General features: G+C 39.6%; 1 long non-coding RNA gene across 1 annotated transcript; it reads right to left on the bottom strand.

The window, feature by feature from the left end:
- Nucleotides 1-682: 682 nt before the first annotated feature.
- On the bottom strand, nucleotides 683-23,116 carry LOC138920414 (uncharacterized). The gene is made up of 3 exons (XR_011431565.1): nucleotides 22,979-23,116; nucleotides 6,637-6,745; nucleotides 683-890 (listed from the first exon to the last, which is right to left on the bottom strand). It is a non-coding gene; the product is annotated as an uncharacterized lncRNA (long non-coding RNA).

Raw genomic sequence — 23,116 nt, 5'->3', positions numbered from 1 at the left:
TTTCCTTCCTGCATAGGATGCACAAATATAGACACCTGTGCAGTGTACTAGGTTATCACTCTTAAAGAAAACCTAATCTTCACTTCCCACAATTTATTGTAAGGACAATACCAAGAATAAAACCTTCCCAGTACCAGGGTGGGAGGGGCCAGCAAACAGAACAGGGCGGCAATAGACTGACCATCATGTGAAAACTGAAGCTGGAGGGAGCTGTTGATACAACTGGAACCCCTGTTGACAAGGAAGAAGCAGAAGGGCTATGGTGTCTGATGTCTTCAGTAACTGTGTTCGAGGACAGACTTGACAAGTGCTTTCAAGTCTGCTAACTGGATTGTTTTGGAAAATCTCAGCTTAACTCTTAACATCTTATCTGCTTAATTGCAACTGTGTCGATATTTTAAATGGGTGTTTGTATTATGTAAGGACCAGAACCTTTGGAAACCCTGCCATTAAGGTAATACCAGAGAAGGAGAGAGAAAAAGAGACAGAGAGACAGAGACGAGAGAGGTGTGTGGCTGAAGACTGGTAGAGCAAGAAAACAGCTCCAACAGGGCCTGGTTGTAACAGAATGGCCTCCTGTATGCTTTAATGGGAATTACCAGGATAGACACACGCCCTAGACAAACGTAAGTACAGTAATCCATTCCAAAGTCAAATACAAGTGCTTTTATTATCTTCTATCTTTTATAATTCATGCCTATGTTCCCAAGCATTTTCGTGGATAACCGAAAAATGGCAACATAACAAATTTCTTCCCTTGAGTCTCCATTTCTCTCAGGGCAGATGAGCTACCTGCGGCAGGCTCTCCCGGTAGCAGAGGACAGCTGTGCCTCTCAGGTAATCCAGCGGTCTTGTCCTGAAGGTTGTGCCCTTTAACTGTCCTTCCCAACCTGGAATGAACCAATACACATGGTCTCCCGGGCACAGAACACCTCCAAAAGGTCTTTTGTTTCCACGCTCCTATACTCCAGAGTCTTCACACTCCTCCGACTTTGCTTTATTTTCAGCGTGAAATATTTGTATCCCCACAGTATCTTATTTTGATAGCTGATTTATTGTTATCTCTCATATTGTGCTTTTTAAGACGTCACTGCTGACAACCCATTAAGACTTTGTATTGGAAGAAAAAATATCCATCCTGTCCTGGAGTAAGAACCATAGCCCAAAAGGTAAAAACGTATGGTCGTTATCCACTCACCATCAAACACAGATACACCATAATTTATTATTATTGTTATACAGAGCATATTTGATTATATTATACAGTGCATGAAATTGGGGCAGAAATTATTGAAGCTGGATCTAGGTACCCAGTTTTTCATTATATTGTTTTTCCTGCTTTAGAGTAGGCTTGAACGTTTTCCTCATAAAATACTTTTAAAATGTATATGATCAGAGAGACAGTCTCAGAAAAGAAAAAAAGTGATCTGAACAATATCCTCTGACTTCAGATGGATTTCAGATTACCGCGGGCAGCACTCCTAGGCTCAGTGGAGCTCCAGTGTTCCTCTCTTCCACTTGGGAACTCCTGAGAGGAAGAGGGGTATTTATTTTCAGTGTGAGTTACTTCAGGGAGAGTGCCCCATTTTCTTGTTGAGCTGGTCCAGACATGAAATGCTATACATGTGATTTTTCAAACTGGGTGGAAGCAAGGTAATGAAAAGTGTGAAGGCTTTGGCGTTGGGCAGACTAGAATCAAATCCTGCTACCTGTATAATTTGGGGGAAATTACAATTTCCCAGACTTTTTTCCCTTGTAAAGTGAAGTTAATACCAGCTTCACAAAGTTATTGTATATAAAGTGCCTACTGATGTGTCTGGCAAATAAAAGAGTCTCAATGCATGTTTACTTCCTGCCTTCCTGTCATAGTTTCAGCTGCTAATCATGTAACATGTTTAAGAAACTAAGACTTTCTGGATATAATTCTGAAAACCTTTTCAGTTCTCCAAAACACCAGTAAGAGCTTGGCATATCAGTCACTGTACATTATTAATAGAAAGGCTATTATTAGACAAGCAACCCATGTCTTTAGCCAGATTAGACACCAGATTGTGTGGTATAGTAGGAAAGACAATGAACTCTCTGTTAAGGACATGGGTTCTCATCTCCACTCTCTCATTAAGAAGCTATTGTCTTTGAAAGGGACACCTAACCATCTCTTGTCCTTGGAGAAGGAATTTGTCAAATGTATTTTAAAGTTTTCCACTTTCTAAAACGTAACAGATGACAGGCATAGAGACTGACTAAAACATATGAAATTAGTAATTTGATATGTCACTGTATTAAATAGAGATCAGCTTGGTTTTCCACAGGTATAAAAACTACCCCTATCAGATTTTGACAAATTAGGAGCACTTCTCAAATATGAGGTTTTGCCTCTGAAGCAAATGGCCTTGGCCAGAAGCCACTGCAAATAGTCGTGTTGTGTGATTACTATTGTTTTTACTACGATGAAAGCAGGATTATGAATTTAATACAATAAACAGCTACAAATTAGCTGAAGCCCAGCATAGAGAATAATTAAGAGTGTGGGATCTCAGGTGTCAGAGACAGCAGGCCCTTGGCTTGGCCCAGAATCTGACCGTGGCCTTGGCAGTTCGCTTCACATTTCAGAACCTCCGTTGCCTCATCTCTAAGGCATATCTATCTTTAAAAGTTGTAAAAAATTAAATGAGAAAATTCTGGTAAAATGTTCCCAGCATTTAGTAAATGCTTAAGAATCTATTTTCTTCATGAATTTCCTGTTTTAGAAATATCATACCAGCTTCTTATCAATAATTTTGATTTTTCTCAGAGTTAAAATTCAAAATTTTACTTTTCATGTTTATGAGTCACTAAGCATTATTGTGTGTGTGTGTGTGTGAGAGAGAGAGAGAGAGAGAGAGAGAAAGAGCCATTACACATTTATATGGTTTTTAAGAAGACAGCAACATCTTAACGAAATAGCAAGGGGACAGTATTCAGTATGGCCGAGCAGTCATGAAGGCAACGTGGGACTCACAAATAGATTAAGGGATTTAAAGATTGGGTGACTCTCAGTAGGAAACTGTTTTCTTCCATCAAAAGCCACAGATGTCTCCAAGGCCTCCCCACCACAGCCCCTGCTACAGACAACTTATGCAGGCACACTGGTCAAGACAATTTGCAAATCATCTTTGAATAACAGAGGAATCACACCTCCAGCATATTATATATCTGGAGAATTCGAAGCTAAGGAAAGAAATAGCCTGCATAAATACAGTAAGGGTCCATATTTGTGATGTGACATTTGGAACAATTGCCAAAGGAGACAGGATTCTCTTAAGTGGAAAATCAGCTTCAATTCAAGAAAGTGACCCAGAAAACCTGGACAGTGCAGGAAGTGACCCAGCACTCTGACACTGACACAGATCAGCAGGTGACCCAGATGACAGAAAGAAACAAACACATGAACAGAACAACCCAAACCAAACATTTCCCTGGACCACATTTATCATAATCCTAATGGATGGGAACAGAGGACAAGCCCCTGTCAGTATCTAAGCCACTCTGTAGCATGTGCTCGCTTTGCTATATGTAAAATAAATGTGAAGATAAGTATATATTTTTTTTCCACTGTTTAGGTTAAATTTTTCTCAACGATGGCCTGCAGTGTTGTTAAGAAAAATCAGGTGAACTGATGTGATCCCATATAGCATTTGCAGAGAAACATACCCATAACAACAGGTGGCCAGAACGGGCCCTAATCCTATTTGAGGCACCACCTCTTATGCATACACTGCAAGTATTGATTCTGGTTATTGTAATTTTCAGGCCTTTCACCACAAATGGGATTTAGAACACTTACGTAAGTTGGCTTTTTTTAGGGGCTCGATAGAATTTTTGACGCTCCCAGAGCAGAAAAGACAATAGAGCTTTATTGATTTAGGAAAAAGAGATTATTGTACCATCTCTCTGGAGAAATGACAAAGTAAATTATCTGCCTTGACATTTCATCTATCTCATAAGTCTTCCTCCATGTTTAACTCCTTATTTTTCTTCTTCTCTTGTATCCTCACATTTTCTTTTCCCGAAAGTTATTTGTCTTTTCCTCACCTCACATCAACAAGGAAATCATTTTACAATGAGACTGGTTGTCTCAGTTTACTTTTTCTTTTTAAAGACAGACTTTCCCCACAATGGAATCCCTGCCAAGAAGACAGCTCCACGGCCAGCACCAGCACCCCAGCACCCCCACCTCTTCATCCTTGGAGTGAGAAAACCCAGACATCTATCTGGACCTGAAACTGCCTTTGCTTGAGAAAGCATGAACCTCTGAGACAAGAGAGGAAATGCTGTAGACAATAGCAGAAGTTGTGCAGTCCACAAATGCTCAGCTCTTCACCACACCCATTGGTGGAATTTGTTACCAGTAAACACTCATTGCTCTAAGCACCATTATTTATTAGAGATGAAAGAAAAAATCGTCTGCTTTTAAAGTCAGCTTAGCTCCAAATATAATACATAGGAAAATTGGATATTTTTGCTTTTCTGAGCTAGAAACTAGTCAGGGAAACCCTTTGCTACCTAAAGATTGCTCTTTTCTGTGTACCTTGAGCACAATTTCTTCCTTGAAGCTCCAAGATGGGCATTATTTCAAATCGGATTGTAAAGTAATCAGGGCAGGGAACACGATGGAAACTCATGGAACACTGTTTGGAAATCTTACCACAATTCGTTAGGAGTTATACCTATAAATGAAATCTCAGTGTTTAGTCTTAAACTTACTAAGCAACAAGAAATGTTTAACATCTAACCTAGGTAAAAGAATGATGAAAAGAATAATAAAGAATAAAGAAAAAGAACAGTGAGAGTACCAGCCACATTCCACATCCTGAAGAGGTTCCTTCAGTCTTACCCAGCCTGTCTCCTCATAAGTGAAGCTGCTATAATTCTCAGAACTTCAGAAATCTCTCAGGCTCTTCTCCTTCCTTTCAGGGTATCTCTTGACTCAGTTCAGTAGCTGCATATCTGCCTCTCTCTGACTCTTGTCTGGTGATGAGCAGAGTATTCCGCCTTCTCGGCTATCAAACATTACTCACCTCAGGAGGCTGTGGGCTCCCCTGGGTTCATGTTCTGCAGCCTAGAGGCCAAATAATGCCCCTCCCATCACCCTGGAACCTGGTGCATTACCTATGCTTCCACCTATTTGGAAGAATAAGTCAGATCTTGTTCTTACTGCTTACTCCTTACTTAAGCCCTCTGAGTTTCAGTTTTCTCTTCTATAAAATGGGCTAGACCTAGCCATGCCAAATGGTTGCTAGGTTTAGAAATACTTCATGTGGAACCCCTGGAACAAGGTTTAAAATGTATTAGGTACTCCATAAACAGTAATAAAAATAACAGAAAGAATAATAATGACAATAATAAATTAGAAGTAAACAATTCCGCATTATGAAACAAGCACTAACTCCATAAACAAAAAACTGGTCACCTATTGGAATATATGAGATGATAGAAGTCATAGGAGCCAGAAAATTTTTAAATATTCAACCGAATCCTTACAAATATCCCATGAGGTAGTATGATCAGCATTTTCCACATGAGGAAACTGAGGCATGGAAGGACTAAATAATTCACCCAAGGCCAACCAGTTGTAATGCCCTAACCCTTTTTTGACCCCAGTTTGCTCTGACCCTGAAACCCATGCTTTTATTTCACCATTCTATTCCTTTTAGACTGAGAAATCTGTCTTCATCTCAGTACTGGAGAAGTAGACAAAGGGCTTCTGCTATTGAAAGTCATCCTGATTCAGTTTGAAGTGCCCTAGAGAGAGTTTCCAAGGTTCAGCATCTCATACAAGGACTCCACAATCCTTCCCCTCCAGAATCCACTCGTTAAAATCATGATGGAGTCCACCTTGGTCTTTGGGTTCCGCCCTCCTCCTTCCTCACTCTCCTGCTCTCCCTTTCCCCTATCCCAAGAGCCTCAGTGGACCTAGGCAGAACACTAAACGCGCTCCAAGTTCCCCTCCAAAAACACAAAAGTGCCCACCCAAACCATCTTTCCCTCTAAAATTATCTCCCTTCTCCCCTCATTAAAGCTTAGTATCTTCTCTCCTAAACTCCGTATCTCCACACTCCACCAGCTGTGAGAAAGGCAGGCAGTTTGATGAAACTAATTCATCCTTAAGAATTACTATGTGACAAAGCACCTTGGCATACTTACTTTACTTTTAAAGAAAACAGTTAGCCACAAAAGGGTAATAATAGATAAAGCATCCAAAAATAGAAGTTCCTGTTTTGTTTTCTTTTTAAGTAAGAGGTCGGACGATGTAAAAGACAGATTTCATGCAGAATGTCATTCTTCTAGGCTTAATATTTCACCTTCAGATAAAAAGCTTATGACACTTCCTTCACATTCTGACTTGCTCACTATTTTCACTACCCCATAGGACTCACTCCTCCCATCCACACCCAAGCATACCCATGAGCAAGAATCAAAACTTTAGTTCACCACTTTTGAAAATCAAATCTTGCTCTCCACGACACCTTAGTCAACGCATTCCTCCATCATATATCTTATCTTTTGAAATTGTTTTTATTATTTTTAAAAGAATGCATGCCCATAAAAATGCATTCATACAAGAGAGTATACAATAAAAAAAAATTTTCTCACCTATCACAGACCTCTTGTTTCACTCTCCAAATGTAACTGCCATCATGTTTTCTTATGTACTCTTCCAGATGTTTATCATGAAGATGCACATACATATATATAGCTTTTCCTAAGTTGGGAAATATAAACAGCTTTTTACTTGGCTTTTTCATTTAACAATATGTTTTGCAGATGTGCACATATAAACTTTTATTCTTTCAATTGTATATTATTCTTCAGATATACCATAAGTTATTAATCAGTTTCCCTATTGATGGATATTTAGTTTGCTTTTAGAAATTTCTTATTAAAAACAATACTTCAATGAACATACTTTGCATATGTGTTTGTGTATATTCGTGAACATATCTATGGAACACAGGGCTCAAGTTGTAATTGCTGAATAAAACATAAGTGCGTTCTGAATTTTGATGTTCTCAACTTATCCTCTAAAGGTTCTCCCAATTTACACTTCCTCCAATAGTATATAAATGTACTGCTTTTGCATACCTGCACCAACACAGTGTTCACCATGGGTCTGCCTTACCTCTGGGTGTGGCTGCTTTACAACTACTGATCATGACTTCAGTGTGCAAAGTGACAGTAAGGTAGTGACCATAAATTAGAAATCAAGTGGTACCGTAAAACGTGTCCTAAACAAGTTGGGATATGAAGTGGGTTTAGTTAGTTTTCATTTTATACTTATACAATTAGACATTTAAATGCATCCTTCAAACGAGCATCTTGGAAAGCCATTGTCTTATGCTAAGGATACTGCCAACATTCCAAATATCTTTGCAGTTCTTCTGTAGGTCTTTAGAGTCAGAGCCCCATTATTTTTTTACCTCTCCAGTGGCAACACTGTCTTTTTAGTGGTGGATTTGCTTTTTCTGCTAGCCAGAGGCATTCATAGCCAATTCTCTGGGAAATAAAATGGGTTATCAAGAGATAAAACATTTTGGTTAAAAATAAAATGTACCTTAAAATAGTATGTGTGTGAGAGAGACAGAAAGAGAGAGAAAAACTGGGTCTGAGGATGTTTCCAGTGAAGCATTTAAATATATTTTATGCCCATATATGTGAAAAGTTTCCCAAGGTCACAGCTCTGAAGGATGATTTGCAGTTGGATGTAGACATTGTGGTATGTTTACTTTAAAAGATTGATTATTTTATAGCTGCAACTCATAAAGCCTTTGGTTGTAAAACACCTCACTCTATCTTGGAGGCAGACCACACTGTTGTGTAAATAATGGTGTCAGGTTCTAACTCAGCTAAGAACACTTCTGGCCCTGACACGGCTGGACTCCTCTCTGTACCCAAGTAGCCAGGACCACTTCTATTCCCACATAATAAATATGACTTCTAGTTTATGTAGAAAAATAAAAGAGAAAATTTTGTTTCAAAAGAATAAATATTGTTAAAGGATAAGTCATTACTAAAAAATAAAAATAGCTTAAAAGATAGAAATAAGCATAATATTTGTTTGGGGACATTTTTATTTGTTATAAAGGGCCTTAAAATTAAAGAGAGAGAGAGAAAGAGAATAACTCTATCTTGTTTCAACATCTGCTGTTTGCCAGGATGACCACACCCTGTGTCTCCAACAGCTTTGTCACAGTTCACTTCCAACTGACTTAACTGTCCTCTGTCACTTTCCAGTCATACTCCTCAAATCTGCTCTTTGCTATTTTAGAAGCTGCTGTAATTTGGTATTCTATGTTTTGTCTACCTATTCCCTTCTTAATCCTTTAAAACGTGTGATTGTAGTTTCCCGAAAAAAGACTAGACTTAAATCAGACAGAGAAGGATTCAAATCTTGGCTTTTAGTTGTGACTTTAGAAAATGTAATTAACCTTCCTAAGCTTTTCCAAATTAAAAAAAAAAATCATAGATTGTTCTAAATTATTTAATATATGTTCATAAAAAACTAAAAACGTGGTTATACAAGGCAAGTGTCCTTGAGTTTGGTGTACTTCTGTATACATGTGATAGATATATAAGTTTTGTGAAATGGGAACACAGTAAAACGTTTCTTGCTCTGCAGTTTGCTTTATTTCCCTTTACAATATTACCAGGAACCCAGCCTCTGCTTACACATCTAGTTACACTGACCAAGAGCTAAGTGATTGTAAAAGTAGTCCTTTCCGTTCTTGTTGCTGTTACGTTGTCATTGTAGTTGACGTTAGAAGGTTCTTCTCCATTTCAGTTTTGAGTCTCCCTCCCTCTCCTTGCATCCACTTGCCCTGCTTCTGTCCTCTAGAACACCACTGGTACATCTAACCCCTTTGCCACATGACAGTCCTAAAATATTAAACGCAAGCCTTTGCATCGCTCTCACTCTTTTCTTCTCCAAGCTAAACAGCCCTGGGGTTTTTGTTTGTGCTTTTAAATCCATTTCTTGTTCGACATTATTTCTGGGTCCCTGATCATTCTAACAATAACACCTGCCAACTCTTTAGCCTCCCCACCCCCCCCCCCCCACCGCCGTGAGGCCTCCCTCAGTCTCATCTCTCACCTGAAACTCTTACTTCCTCAGTGCCAGCTCATCTCTCTTCCCCATCTTCTACTGGACTTTCCTCTGTTTTCATTTCTCTCCTCAGCTAGACTGTAAAAGATAGTCTCGTGTTTCTTTTGGAACAAACCACTCTTCACTTCTGCCATCATCAACCTCATGCGAGAGTATCTCACAGCTATCTTTAAATTAGTATGTTGACTTTAACAGTGATTTCCTTGTTTTATATAACCAATACATATTATGTGCACCATTTCAATATTTAAAACATTCTCAAAAGCTAATAAAATAATCAAAATGTGTTATGAACTGAAAAAGAAAGGATCAAACATAAAAGAGAATTTTCATCATCTGAGCCCAGTTTTATTTTTTAAACGTGTGTGTGTATAGCATAGTCGTCAAAATGAGGACTCGAGTCAGACTGCTAAGGTTCAAATCCGAGACACTTAACAGCTGTGTGACCTCTGCGTGCTTCTGTTTCTTCATCTGTAAAATGGGATAATAGCAACCACCTCATCAGGTTGTTATGAGGATTACGTGAGTTACCAATGTATAGGGCTTAGATCAGTGGTTAGCACTAGGCAGGCACTATGTGTGCTGCTATGGTGAGAAAGAGGAGGAGGATGTATGTGCTGGGGAAACCACTTTCCCTCTTCCTGAATCTCAATTTCCTAACCTGTTAGAAGAGAAGGAAAAGGGGTAAGTGCTGACAGCAGTGATAGTGACCCCATACAATCCTAGAGCCCGTGGCGTTTTACGAAGTACGTCCTTATGCATTGGCAAACACTTATTAGTGTTCCCCGTGCTCTCAGCTTAGCTGATTTGCTGGAATAGCTGACCGACGTGCTGCAAAGTATAAATACTGACTCTGGCCCTTGGCCTCCATTTAGCAGAAAGCTTCAAAGTCCTTAAATAGCTTATGCCTCCTCCCGTGCCTGACTTACTATCTGTAAAATAACTTAGGCCTGTAAAAGTTGGACTCCCAAATGGCACGAAGAGACCGGGAAGAAAGAGACAGGGAAAGAATAAAACAAAGGCGTTCATGTTTATTGAGCACCTACAACATAGATCAGTATAATGTCAATCTCATTGAGTCCCCACAACAACTAGGTAGAAGGTTTTATTGCCCATATTTCTGAGATAATTTCCTTATAGAAGTTCAACACCAATGCCAAGGTCACAGCTACTAACTTTAAACCAGGATGAAAGAGTGAGTGAGCCCAAAGCTCCAGCTCGTGCTGAAGTTTCATGCTGCCTCACTGAGATTTGCAATCTAGTAGGACTGGCATGTTGGTTATGATTTTAACTTCCCTGCTAAATCTCAAGGCCACTGAAGAGCTCTGTTTGATACATGATACCAAGAACACGATGAGTAAGGGAATTTATTTTATTATGAACAACTAGCCTATGGATGGCGGTATCTTTCCATCGTGACTGACCCAGTCTGGCACTCATCATGAAAGCTTTCATGCAAAAATGTCACTATATTTTGAATGCACCTTAAGACAGACATACCTTGCACCTTGTAAGTGATCAAGACAGCTATTGAGCAATGATATTTCTTCCATATTTACAGTACAACAGAGAGCAAACACATCTGAAGAATGATCGTTGTTCCATACAATAAGTATTGTCAGTGAATAAGCTCGGGACACTTTTTTGTCCTTGTTCTTCCTCATTTACTTCCCACAAACACACAAACACGCTTCTTTGCTCTCCTGATTTAATGAGTTATAGCCCTGAGGGCATATGAGGGTGAAGTCAGCATAATATACACTGCTGAAAAGTCTTGAGTCGGTCAACTGGGACTTGCTTGCCTGTTCAAAAGAAGTAGCATAAAAATGAAGGAGAAATGAAGCCAAGATCATGAAATCCCAGAGATTTCATTGTGTTTGGCAAACTCCATTAAATTAGAATATTGGGCCTTGAATAAGCAAACTTACAATTACATGCTAAGATACACCTAAATTATGTTCATTGTCATTTTAATTGATAGCCACTAGATGCTGCCAGGCAGGGTATACTATACATTATTGTACTTGGGCCTCACAATAATCCTATGAGGTAGGCACAATTATTATACCCACATATAATGAGAAAACTGAGGCACAAAAATGTTATGTAATTTTCCCATTGTCATAGAACAAAACAATGGTAGTACGAGGATTCGTATCCCAACGGCCTGACTCCAAAGCCCACACTGTCTTAAAGCAAGATTCTGATGTGCAGGTCTGTGCCCATAAACAGGAACTATTTCATTTAATAGTGTCCATGAGATTTCCGAATCCATTTAAACAGCCCTGTACTAAGCAGTTAGCGTGATGAAAATGAACACAACAATTTGTAAGTGCTAAGAAAGCCAAAGCCACCGTGATCACAGGGATTTCCTCAGTAGGGTCACTTCACTTACCTGTTCATCAGAGACCACACTTGAGTTGGAATTACACTAAGAATTTTCAGTATGATTGGGGAATTACACAGTTACAACTTGTGGTGAACATATGTAAGGGATTACACTTTATGCTTGCTAGTACTCTTCCTCTAAGTCTCTGACATTGAGAGGTACGGTGTCAGAAAGGAAAAGTAAGGGAAAACTGTCAGTCTATGGAACGACTTGTCACCAGTTTGTTTCAGAACCTAGAGTTCACGAACCTTTCCCTCCTTTTTACTCCGCAAAGGTCCTTCTCCTTCCAGAAATTTCCTCTTTCCAACGCCAAGGACTGATAAGGAATGAGGACAGAACAGCAGTTGCCTTCTTGTCTCAAGTGGCTTATTGACATCGCTAAGATTTTTTAGACTGGGTGACACCCATTTAGTTCCTTATGCCTGTCATAAGCAATAAACTTCTTGAGGTACTTTCTCCCCGTTGAGAGGGGGTGGATTGGGGTGGGGTGGGGAACATGCCATGGTATGAGTCTTTCTCTCTCTCTCTTTCTGTCTCTCTTGTTTTCAAATTTAATGCAGCTCAATCTATGTCACACAAGGGATGACCCCATTATAGAAGCTAACTGAAGGTGGCCACAAGGTACAACTGAAAGCCAAAGAGGGGAGAATGGATCATGACACAGGAGACGAGACACCCAACCCTGGGCAATGCTCCAGGTGTTATAAATGTTTGCCAAGGAGGAGTGGAAGATGGAACAGCCCTAGGAGTCAGAATGTCTGGATCCAAGCACTCCTCACCCTGGAGCCTTGGGCAGCACCTTTCCCTCTTGAGCCTCCAGTCATCTCACTGTTACGAGGGATAAAGCCTCACCAGAGGGTCGGGAGGAACTGATGAGCTCTCCTACAGGCAGACTGCTCTCGGCCACCCTAGGGGCCTATGTCAAATGCTGGTTGTGAGTTTATTTTTCAGTGTTCTGGCCTTGCCTCTCACTCTGACCAGGAACTTGTTGTTGATCCTTGAACCTCTTCCCAAGCCCAGGAGAGGTAAATATCTGATATTGCCTTGGGTGTGACCCCAGTCAGTCTTATTAATAAACATCCCTTCCTGTTTCTCTACAGTGAGAAAGGAGGAGGGAAGCAAGGTCCGAGGAGGGCCACGGGGCCTCATCAAGCGAGGACCTCAGCACAGGCAGAAAGAGCTTGCTCAAGCTGAGTCAGTCTCGTGTTTTTTCCTGTTAAATGATTCACACGCGGAGGCAAACTGGTGTGAGATGTGTGAACTCTTCTCTGCCTTTCATGAGCTTCCAAATGAGCTGGTGATTTTTGTTTTCGTTTTTCCTAGTTCCCTCTCTTTCCTTGGAAACGTGATTGCAGTGTTTTCCATTTGAGGTTGAGGTTTCCGCTCCTCATTTAAATGCCCTGGGGAGATGGGGTCATCATACCACAGAAACACTGTAGATGCTCTTGACTTTGAATCTAAGTGGCCATTCTAAACGTTATTCATATTCCTTAGACTTCCTTGTGGGTTTTGACTCTAGTAAGACTAAATTATAAATAAAATTTCATAGCTTATTGTATACAATGAAGTCTGTTTCTTTACAAATCAAGCTCTAGACATGTGAATTTTCTACGTGACTGAAAAGGCCTATTTTTGTAAACATCCAAGACATTTTTCAATTATTCTGAATGGGAATTCCTTCTGGAATATAGAACATGCATAACATTCTTCTTCGTAATGAAATTTAACCTTTCATTCATTATTAAAAGTCATTATCTTTGGGCCAGCCTGGTGGCATAGTAGTTAAGTTCACGTGATTTGCTTTGGTGGCCTGGGGTTTGCAGGTTCGGATCCCAGGTGTGGACCTAGCACCACTTGTCAAGCCATGCTGTGGCGGCATCCCACATAAAATAGAGGAAGATCAGCACAGATGTTAGTCAGAGCCAATCTTCCTCAAAGAAAGTAGAAAGTAAAAAAGTCGTTATACTTACATCCTTTTAACACTCCCAGCTACCATTTCATTCTCCTCTCATGTTTAAGGGGGGTCAGTTTTAGTTGAGGCCCTTCTTCTACATTTGGTTTAATCTTCATGCACATCCATAGCCATAATATCCTTTTCAGCCAAGTTATTCAGGAAGAGATGGTTTTACTATTTGACTAAATCTGGACAGTGATGACATTCCCCAGCTTAAAACTCTCTAGTAACTTCTCACTATAGTTAGAATATTAGCCAAACTCCTTTCCACCACCTGCAGAGCCCTATATGGCCCAGCCGTTGCCTTTGTCTTCAACCAACCCCCCCCTCATCCACTGTGGTCCACACACTGGCTTTCTCTCTGTTCCTCCAAAGGGCCAAGTTTTCTCGGGTTCTTTGCACTTGTCATTGCTACTTCCTGAAAGATTCTTCCCTCTTTTTCTTCTGACTGCCTCCTTCTCTTTATTCAGGGTTAAGGTCAAGTGCCACTTCCTCAGAGAAGCCATTGCTGTCTTCCACACAAAGCAGGCCATAACTTTATTGCTTTTCTGCTTTATTTTCATCCCAGCAGTTAAAGCACCATTGGAATGCTTAAATGTATTTTCCTCTTTATTCACTTTTATCGATGATCATTCTCTGTCAGCTCTGTCATGCTCCACGAGAGGAAGGCCTTTATCTGTCTTGTTTGTTGATCTATTGCAGTTTCTGGAACAGCTCCTGGCACCTAGGAGGCACTCAGTAAATACTACTGAAGGAATAAAGACTAGCTCATCTCCACACCTACTTAAAGCTCATCTCCATCTATCAAGGGGAGTTCTGGCTGCCTTGAGTCTTACTACACCTTGGGTAATCTGGTCTGAATTATCAACTGCAATGGCATCCTCAGATGGCTGTCAAAATAGTTAGAAGCTGGTAATGTTCAATGTCATTCGATCCAATGTTGGAAAAAGACAAAAGAAATAAAAGAATGTTGAGGACACACTCTAATTTCTTGGGTAGTTCTTTTTGAGACTTTTCCAACAAGATATAACTACGAGCTTAGAATAGAGAATAATAATCATTAGAGGGGGATCTAAACAGGAGTATAAAGTGGCCCCCAAGGACAATAGGTCTTTGAAGTCTCATGATGTATTTTTAAAATCCAGATGAATTTTGCATTCTAATCCATTATATATCTGGGTTTGATTTAATATAAAAGAAATTTCCCCTTAAATTGTTGGGAAAAAATGTGCCCTCCAAGAAGATGTGTCCTGTTTACCCTGGAAAAACACCAAGAATCCCCAAGTACATATGGTCCAAGCTGATAATCATCTAGAAATTATTCTGGAGGAGACTGGAAGAGAGCACAGCCCCCACCCATCCCTCTCTGCCCCATCTTCACCCCAGGGAGGAAGAGCTGTGGACAAAGATACCTAAGTGAACTGCGAGTCCTAGAGGGTGTCAAGTTTTGAGAAGGAAAAAAGGCTAAACATTTGATGTGTCTGCATCATTCTCTTTTCAGACATTTCTTTTAAATCATTTCACTGCTTGCTTTCTTTCCATGTGCTTAGTGAGGTAAAAAGTGCAAGTACCCCTCACTCCTGAGAGAAGAGATGTTGGAGTGACCATAAACTCAATTTTCTCAGGACCATCCTGGTTACAGCTATTGTCCTGACAGGATTCATAATGCTCCCTTCTCATTTTCACAACATATCACCCTAAGGGACACCTTCCCCACTCTTCCTCCCATTTAAAAGGACAAGCAGGAACCAAACTAAAGGAGTCACAGACAACATGATGTAAATCTTCTTCCAGACCAACTTTAAGCCACCAAGGAAAAGGAGTCCTTCGGACTCAGATCAGTTGTCCATATCATCCATTAAGGAATTCACAAAAGCATTTGGGGTCCAAACCTTGGTTTCTAGTAGTGAAGTTTCCTTTCTCTGATATAATTCTGCAGTTAGGAATCTGTAATCACTATGGACTGCTCGTTGAGGATTGGAGGTTCAGGATCCAGGCCATTATGCATACATTACAATAACAATATTTATAGGGAGAAGACAGAAGAAGCAACCAGGAGGGTATGGGTGAATTGGGTTAATTAGTAAAAGAAATTTTAAAATAAAATGTGATGAATGGAAAATATTTAGTCAGAGACACCACATGAATTTGAATAATCAGCCCTTTCAATGGCCTGGCATTTGAAGGCATGAAAGAGAAGAGCATTATCCCATGAATATACCAAAAAACAGATTGCTGGGATAGTAATTATCATGGCCACTGCGGGAAGCATAATAGACCAGTGGTCCCAGCTGCTGCCCTCTGAAATCCATCACCACCTTTGTTCTGAAGCCATGCCTTCTGTGGCTGCTCCCAGCCATGACTAAGCACAGCAGGCTTAGTAAGGCAGGCCCAATCCTGGAAGATGTAGGATTCCTCTGACAGGCACCTTTGGCTTGAGGAATCTGAGTTAGCCTTGCCAAACTATCTCAGATTTGAAATCTTAAGACCTTTCTTCCTTGCCTTCCTTTCCTCTCTCTTTCACAGGGATCGGCCCTGTGTGGTGGTCTGACAACCCTCCCATCCTCCTCCAGCTCCGTCTCCATTTTCTCCATGAGGTTCTCCTCAACAAATCTCTTGCACTTCTAATTCCATCTTGGCATCTGCTTCTCAGAGGACTTGAACTAACACAGTGAGCCAACTAGGGATCTGTTTGAGGGACAAGAATAATTAGGTCATTTAATGCATTTAGGATCATTCCATCCAAGACTAAGAGGAAGAGTAATGAGTGATCGTAAAATAATGAGTTTGACCACATTTAAGAGGGAACTTTCTGAAAATAACTAGGTGGTGATAGAAATGGTTGTGATGGTGGGGGTGGAGGTGAGAGTAATCAGGATCTGAAGTTATTTATTTGCGTATCTGATGCTACGTTAGGTCCAAAGGATAATTCAAGAATCTGAAGAGATTCCATTGTTTTTGGCAACATGGATAGTTTAGTGGATGTATGTGGACTGGAGCCCTTTTAAGAGGACTCTGTGTACTCTTCTTTGGACTCTATACAGTACTTTTAAGAGGGCTCTATATAGACATAATTTTTTTTTTGCTTTGCAGTGACTCGCTTACAATTTTTATGATTACAAAGTTTTGCATAATTAGAAAAAGTAAATCAGAAAGTTAACTACTTGCATCAGATGTCAATTTTTTTCAGCCCGTAGGAATGCACTTATTATAAAAGTAATAACTTACATTTTTATATTCTTTCAAAGTCTTCAAGTGTGTCAAACTTTGTTTCCCCGATGAGATACAGTAATGCTTGTATAACTGAATTGGAAAGTGTTTGTCATACACTCTTACATTTAAACCTAACATGGACCATGTGAGGTAAGGAGGGCAGGTAGTGTTAATACTCACTTTCACCAAAGATGAAACTGAGGCTCAATGGAGTTAAATAACTAATAAATAGTAAAGTTGAACCCAGAAACCAGGTTGTAAGGCAGAATTTCTAGGAATGACTCCTAAGCTTCCACACTGTGAACACTGCAATGTGTGAATGTGATGAGACATCACCCATTTCCATGATTGTGCTATGCTATGTAGTGTAGTTGACCTTAAAAAAGGATTATCCAAGTGGACTCATCTAATCATTTGAGCTCTTAAAAGCCTCTTCTGCTGGTGGTAGAAGAGAAAAAGAGAAATCAGAGAGAGAGATGGCAGAAGGCAATGTCAGAGAAAGTCAAAGCATGAGAAGAATTGAATGTGCTGTTGCTGCCTTGAAGATGGAGGAGCCCATGTGGAAGGTACGAGAAGGAAGTGAATTCTGCTAACAACCAATGAGCTTAGAAAGGAGACTCATCTCCAGATGAGAACTGCAGACGCAGCCGATACCTGGATTTTGACCTTGTGAGAAGCTGAGCCACACCATGCCCGGACTTCTGACCCACAGGAACCGGGGAATAATAAATGGATGTTATTTTAAGCCATTAAGTTTGTGGACAGCAACAGAAAACCAATACAGGGCTTTTCTGATTCCCTCACTATTTCACCACACCACCCTTTACTCTGGACCAATGCTAATAGAAATGAGTAACAGTAAGCTGAAAAAACACAGGATTAACCTTCTAGATAGAAGGATACCTTCTAGTTTTGTTAATTTAATTTTGATTGGAATTTTAGCTTTCTTAGAGATATTTATTTTAGGCCTGATCTCATTTCCTTTGGTTCTGAGCCTGTGGGCTTGAACTCATTTTTAAGAAGACACAACTCTCATTTCCTCATGTTGATTGTTTATTTGAAAATATTTCAGGTAAATTATAAATAAAATAATCCAAAAAGAAAATATGGTGAACTTAATTTTAGGCTGTCATAGCTTGGGTACATTTTAAAACTCTTTTTATAAAATACTGAAAATATCGTGGGGATTGTCTGAACACGTATAATGAAGGATTATTTTATCTGCTCATTGTACCTCCTTCTGTAAACTTTATTCCTATTCTTTGGGGAATGCTCTTCCCTCAGTCAAACCAAGTGCTTCTTAGAAAATGTCCATGTTCAGATAAAACCCCATCCTCCCACCCCCAGAGAATAGTACATTGGCCTAGAGATGGACAAAATCTCCAAGCTAAGACCCTCCCCTAGTAATTTCTAACTTTTCACCAGAGAAGGTATATATTAATCCATCACCAGTGGTAGAAGTTGTAGGATGTAGAACTCAGAAAGTGTTGACAGGAATGTTTCTTGCCGTGTAGAACACACCAATCTACACTGAAAGAGAAGGGAGCCAACACAGAGAGAGGAACAGAGCAAGAGCTGGAGAGAGATTCCTAAAAGTGTTTGACTCTCTGCTTCAGTTTTTCTGGAAGTCCGTCTGCATCCCTGTAATTCCCAGGGTTTGACTCTTCAGTTCTTCGTGGTATTCCACGAAACAGCATATTTCTCCTTTTACCTCAACTAGTTCAAGATGAGTTCAGTCACTTGAAACCAAGAACTGTGACTCATACAGCAGAGAAATTTTATTTCATTTTCCCTTGAAAATGTTTATCATCCTGTAGTGGAAAACTTCTAGCAAAAAAACTGCCCAAGTATCTCCAGGAGAGGGGTGATTCAGCAGGGCTTCATTTTTATTCCTTTCAAGTCAAAACTGGGGCTTTAACACCAACGGCCACACTAACTTGGTTGTTTTGCTCACCACATCAAATACTCCTTCCCAAAGGCTTTGCACATTTAAAAACTTTTAAGTTATTAATGCTGTCTTGATTACAGCAGCCTATAATCTGTCAGTGTCAGATCATAAACACCTACTAGGTACTTGTCTCACCTATCTAGTATATTTCCTTTTGCATATTTTTAATTAATGCTGAAATTAAATGAATTTATGAGTGTCACATATTGCTAAGGAGATTTGTCAGGCAGAGAGAGAGAAAGAAACAGAGAGATCTATTCCATTGTTTTTCTTTCATTTCTATTCATATTCTTAAGGGTAAAATGTGATAATAATTTTAAGTCAAATATATATGGATAATATGAAACCTATAGTTTTCACCTTTTGACATCGATCACTTGCAAGGAAGAGATAATAGTGCCAGGTATAAACTCATTATCTCGTGATTGGTTAATGTTTCACAAATAGAATCATAATGTGTGCTTTGGGTGATAAAGAAACATTGAAAGGCACTATTCAGACTGACCTTTGTTAAATCGTTGTTCTTTGGGCAAGTTATTTTAAATTCCCTGGGGCCTCTTCTCTAAAATGGGGATCTATAGGGTGTTGTGGCTAAGAATGTAAATGCTGACATAGACATCTTGGTTCAGACTTTGGCCTCAACACTCTGACCTTAAACAAGCTGTTTGGTGATTCTGAGCCTTGACTTTCTAGTGCATCTTAAGATAGACAAACAGATAGATAGGTAGAAACACACATATACATAGGTACATACATACATACTTACACACACCAGGCATGTTCAAGAATGTTAAAGGCCACATTGTTCATAAGAGCAAAACATAAATTAAATGAAACAACCCAAGTATCCACCAACAGTAGAATAAATTGTAGCAAAATCATCCAATGGAATATTATTCAGCAATAACAATGAACAGCAACACACATCAATAGTGATAAATCTCAAAATAAAATATTGAGGGGCCGGCCCAGTGGCACAGCAGTTAAGTGCACAGATTCAGCTTTGGAGGCCCAGGGTTCACTGGTTCAGATCCTGGATGCAGACATGGCACCACTTGGCAAGCCATGCTGCGGCAGGCATCCCACATATAAAGTAGAGGAAGATGGACACGGATGTTAGCTCAGGGCTAGTCTTCCTCAGCAAAAAGAAGAGGATTGGCAGTAGTTAGCTCAGGGCTAATCTTCCTTGGAAACCAAAAAATAAATAAAAAATAAAATATTGAGAAACTAGTAAGTTCTAGAAGAATTCATACTATAGGATTCCATTTACATTAAGTTCAAAAACAAGTACAACTCAACCTTGTATTTCCTACGGATACATACATAGATGGCAAAACTAAAGAAAAACAAGGTAATAGTTTACGTAAAGTTTATGACAGTGGTCACTTCTACAGGTAAGAGGGGGATGTGAGTACAGAGGACCCACAGGGACATCTAAAGACCGATAAAGTTGTATTTCTTAAACTAAGAGGCGCATATACGGTGTTTGCTTTCCAGTCCTTCTGTAAACTATACATAGGTATTTTCTGCATTTACATATGATAATTTCAAAACAAAAATAATGATTACAGTAAGTAACTACCACATTTTGAAAGAATTAAATAAGAGTGTAGATGTTTAGCAACAGTGTCTAACATATAATAAGCTCTCAATAAATGAGAAGAGCCATCATGATGATGTTAAGACACGCAGGTATTTGTACCACTTAGAAGAAAATACCAAGACGTATGCCTTCTACTGTGTACACTGTTGCATTCCAAGATGGCTGAAAATCTATGGTAGAACTGCAGTCCTATTAGAGGATGAAACTTGATAGTTTTCAACCTTCAGCCTCCCAAAGGATAGTGCTAGAAGAGATTCTTAGATTCTTAGCCACAGACAAGAAATCCACTTAGTTAAATATCAGGCACCCAGTGGATATCCATATTGATGAATATGAGGTGCTTAATTACCTGATAGAGAATTAAGCACAACCTTTAAAAAAAGGATTGATTAACATTTGCATCTTAGTAGAGAAAATAATAAACAGTGGGTAAGTATCAACTTAAAGCTGTTCTAACTAGGGTCTATTCACAAAATAATAGAATCATAGAATTAGTAAAGCACCTTGACCATTATCTCATTCAATTATTTATTTTACAGCTGAAGAAGCTCAAGCTCAGCAATTTAGTTGGCCTCTTCAGGGTCAGCAGTGAGTTTGTGTTAGACTCAGGACTAAAACACAAATTAGGATGGAAGTTGCAAAAAAAAGTCCTAATATTGGTGTTCACCAGACCAAAAAGAAGGGAAGATGGGAAGTGGATGAGAATAGAAGGGAAAGTGAGTGAGATCAGGTACAGGAGATCCAGCACTCAGTTCCTTTCAGAGGAGCATAGGAGCTGGAATCCATTGAAGCTGCCCTAGGATACAGGCCTAACACACCACTTTTTTGGGTAACATCTCTCAGTAAACTCCTTTTGGGGCAAACTCCTGGGAAGAAGACAGACTCCACAAATTCTAACAGTAGTAACATCTCATGCAATTTCAAAGAACTCTGACGCCCTCAACCTCACCCTCATCTCCATCATCTTCATCTAATCCACTTGATGGGCATGCAATACAATCCTTGCTCTTACTTATCTGCTCATGAATTATGTTTACCCCCAGCCAATCACCAATCTAAGGCTAAGTTCATAATTATTTCTTCAATAAGTACTGACAGGAAACCTGTTAGGAATAAAGTCTCTGTACTAGGCACTAGGAATTTGATGAAAAATGTTAAATCAAACTCCATTTACCCTGTCCAATGAGGGGAGACAGTGAGTTAATCAAAAGAAAAATAGACCAACCAGAAGTAACTCTGCACAACCAATCCCCCCCACCCTTATGTCACAAGGACAATTAAGTAAAAGCCATAAAGAACCTTTGCTCCAGGACCTTATCAGCTTGAGCCAGCTGATAGGGAAAGTAAGTCTTATGGCTGAACTCTTGAACCAGGAAAGGATCAGTCCAAAGTTTCTGTCAGGTGACGTGACCTACAAAAGCATTCCCATTTCTTGGCTTATCTTTATGACTGACGAATGATTGCCTCCTATTTGCTCTATAGGCTTGGAAAATGTGGTTAAATTGCTGAAGCTCTCCCAAGCAAGAGGTTTCCTTCTGGGAAAAAAGAAAAATAATCCCCTAAATGCAAGGTTTAATTAATGAAAAAGTAACTTAGATTATCAAACTATGCCTTTTATTTTTTTTGGTCTGATGCCTTGTTTAACAAGCAAAAAGACCTCTAAACAGAAACCAGACCTTTCTCTAACTTTTATATTCTAATTTGTTGCCACTCCACAACATTTGTAGCAGCCCACAACAAGAAAGTATGACCTCATCAGTTATTCACTCCCTGCCATTCACCGATTTAATGAGTTTCATTGGAAATTCCCATTTTAGGGGAAATTTCTAAATCATAATAGAGCTCTTTTTTTTTTTGTTATTCTTTGTAAATGAAGCAGTTGAATTGTAATCGAGGTATAGTGGATGATTTCTCTAAAGGAATAATTCAGTGTGCAAAGCCAAGTGTAAGCCTTCCTGTTTATTAAGGGAAGCTAGGTTTGAGATCCTAAAGCAGGGCTGTGACCATACTGCATGAGCATCTAGCGACAGTACGCACTGGCAAAGCTTAACTAGTTTACAACTTCAGAGACTGACAGCAAAGGGCAGAGTTAATAACTGCTGTGTGACCAAGCACTGTGCATAGACAAGTGTTCAAACAATGAGAGTAATGCTCTCTTTTCCAGTGATTTATTGTCTGAAATTCTGAGTTAAATGGAGCACCACTGTATCTAAAGGATGCAGTCAGTGGACAAAAGCTATTCAATCAAATGCCAACCTCCACAGCCCATTGGGAGAGGCAGCAATTTATTCAAAATGTAGCTCAGAATAAAGCAAAGCTACCTGTCAGAAATTAACCCTATTATAAAGAAAACAGAGTAAGAAAGAGGTAAAAGTACAAACAAGTAAATAACAGCAAATACATCTATCTATCAGACAAGATCATGGCAATTTTTTTTAATCTCAAAAATTATTCCAGTTTCAAGAAAATAATTTGAAAAGATAAATATGCTCATAGTCAGAAAAACTAGGTTCAGGGGGTTGTCTGTTGGTCTCTTTCCTTGATTCAGTTAACTTTCCCAACGAGGGCCAGTATGTTTCTCAGACCTTGACCCAGCAGTAGATTAAAGTCCTTAATCAGAGATATGAAGTGCCTTATCTAGTGACACATATTCTTTCTCTGTCCTTCAGAGCACATCTTGTCGCTCCAAAGGAAATTCACCATGAAACTAAATGAGAGTCAGTAAGTACCTCATATGGAGATCCCCCCTGGCTGCCTGAAGACCACATCACAGCACCAGTCAGTCATCCTTTAGAAGAACCAGCAAATTGTACGTGTAGTTACAGCGCTGGGTAGAGGAAGTCAGGATGGGAGAAAGCAGCCTTAGG

The sequence above is a fragment of the Equus caballus genome, chromosome 23 (genome assembly GCF_041296265.1).
Source record: "Equus caballus isolate H_3958 breed thoroughbred chromosome 23, TB-T2T, whole genome shotgun sequence".
NCBI lineage: Eukaryota > Metazoa > Chordata > Mammalia > Perissodactyla > Equidae > Equus > Equus caballus.
Note: the sequence above shows the minus strand (reverse complement) of the source record. Positions and strands in the feature narration are given on the sequence as shown.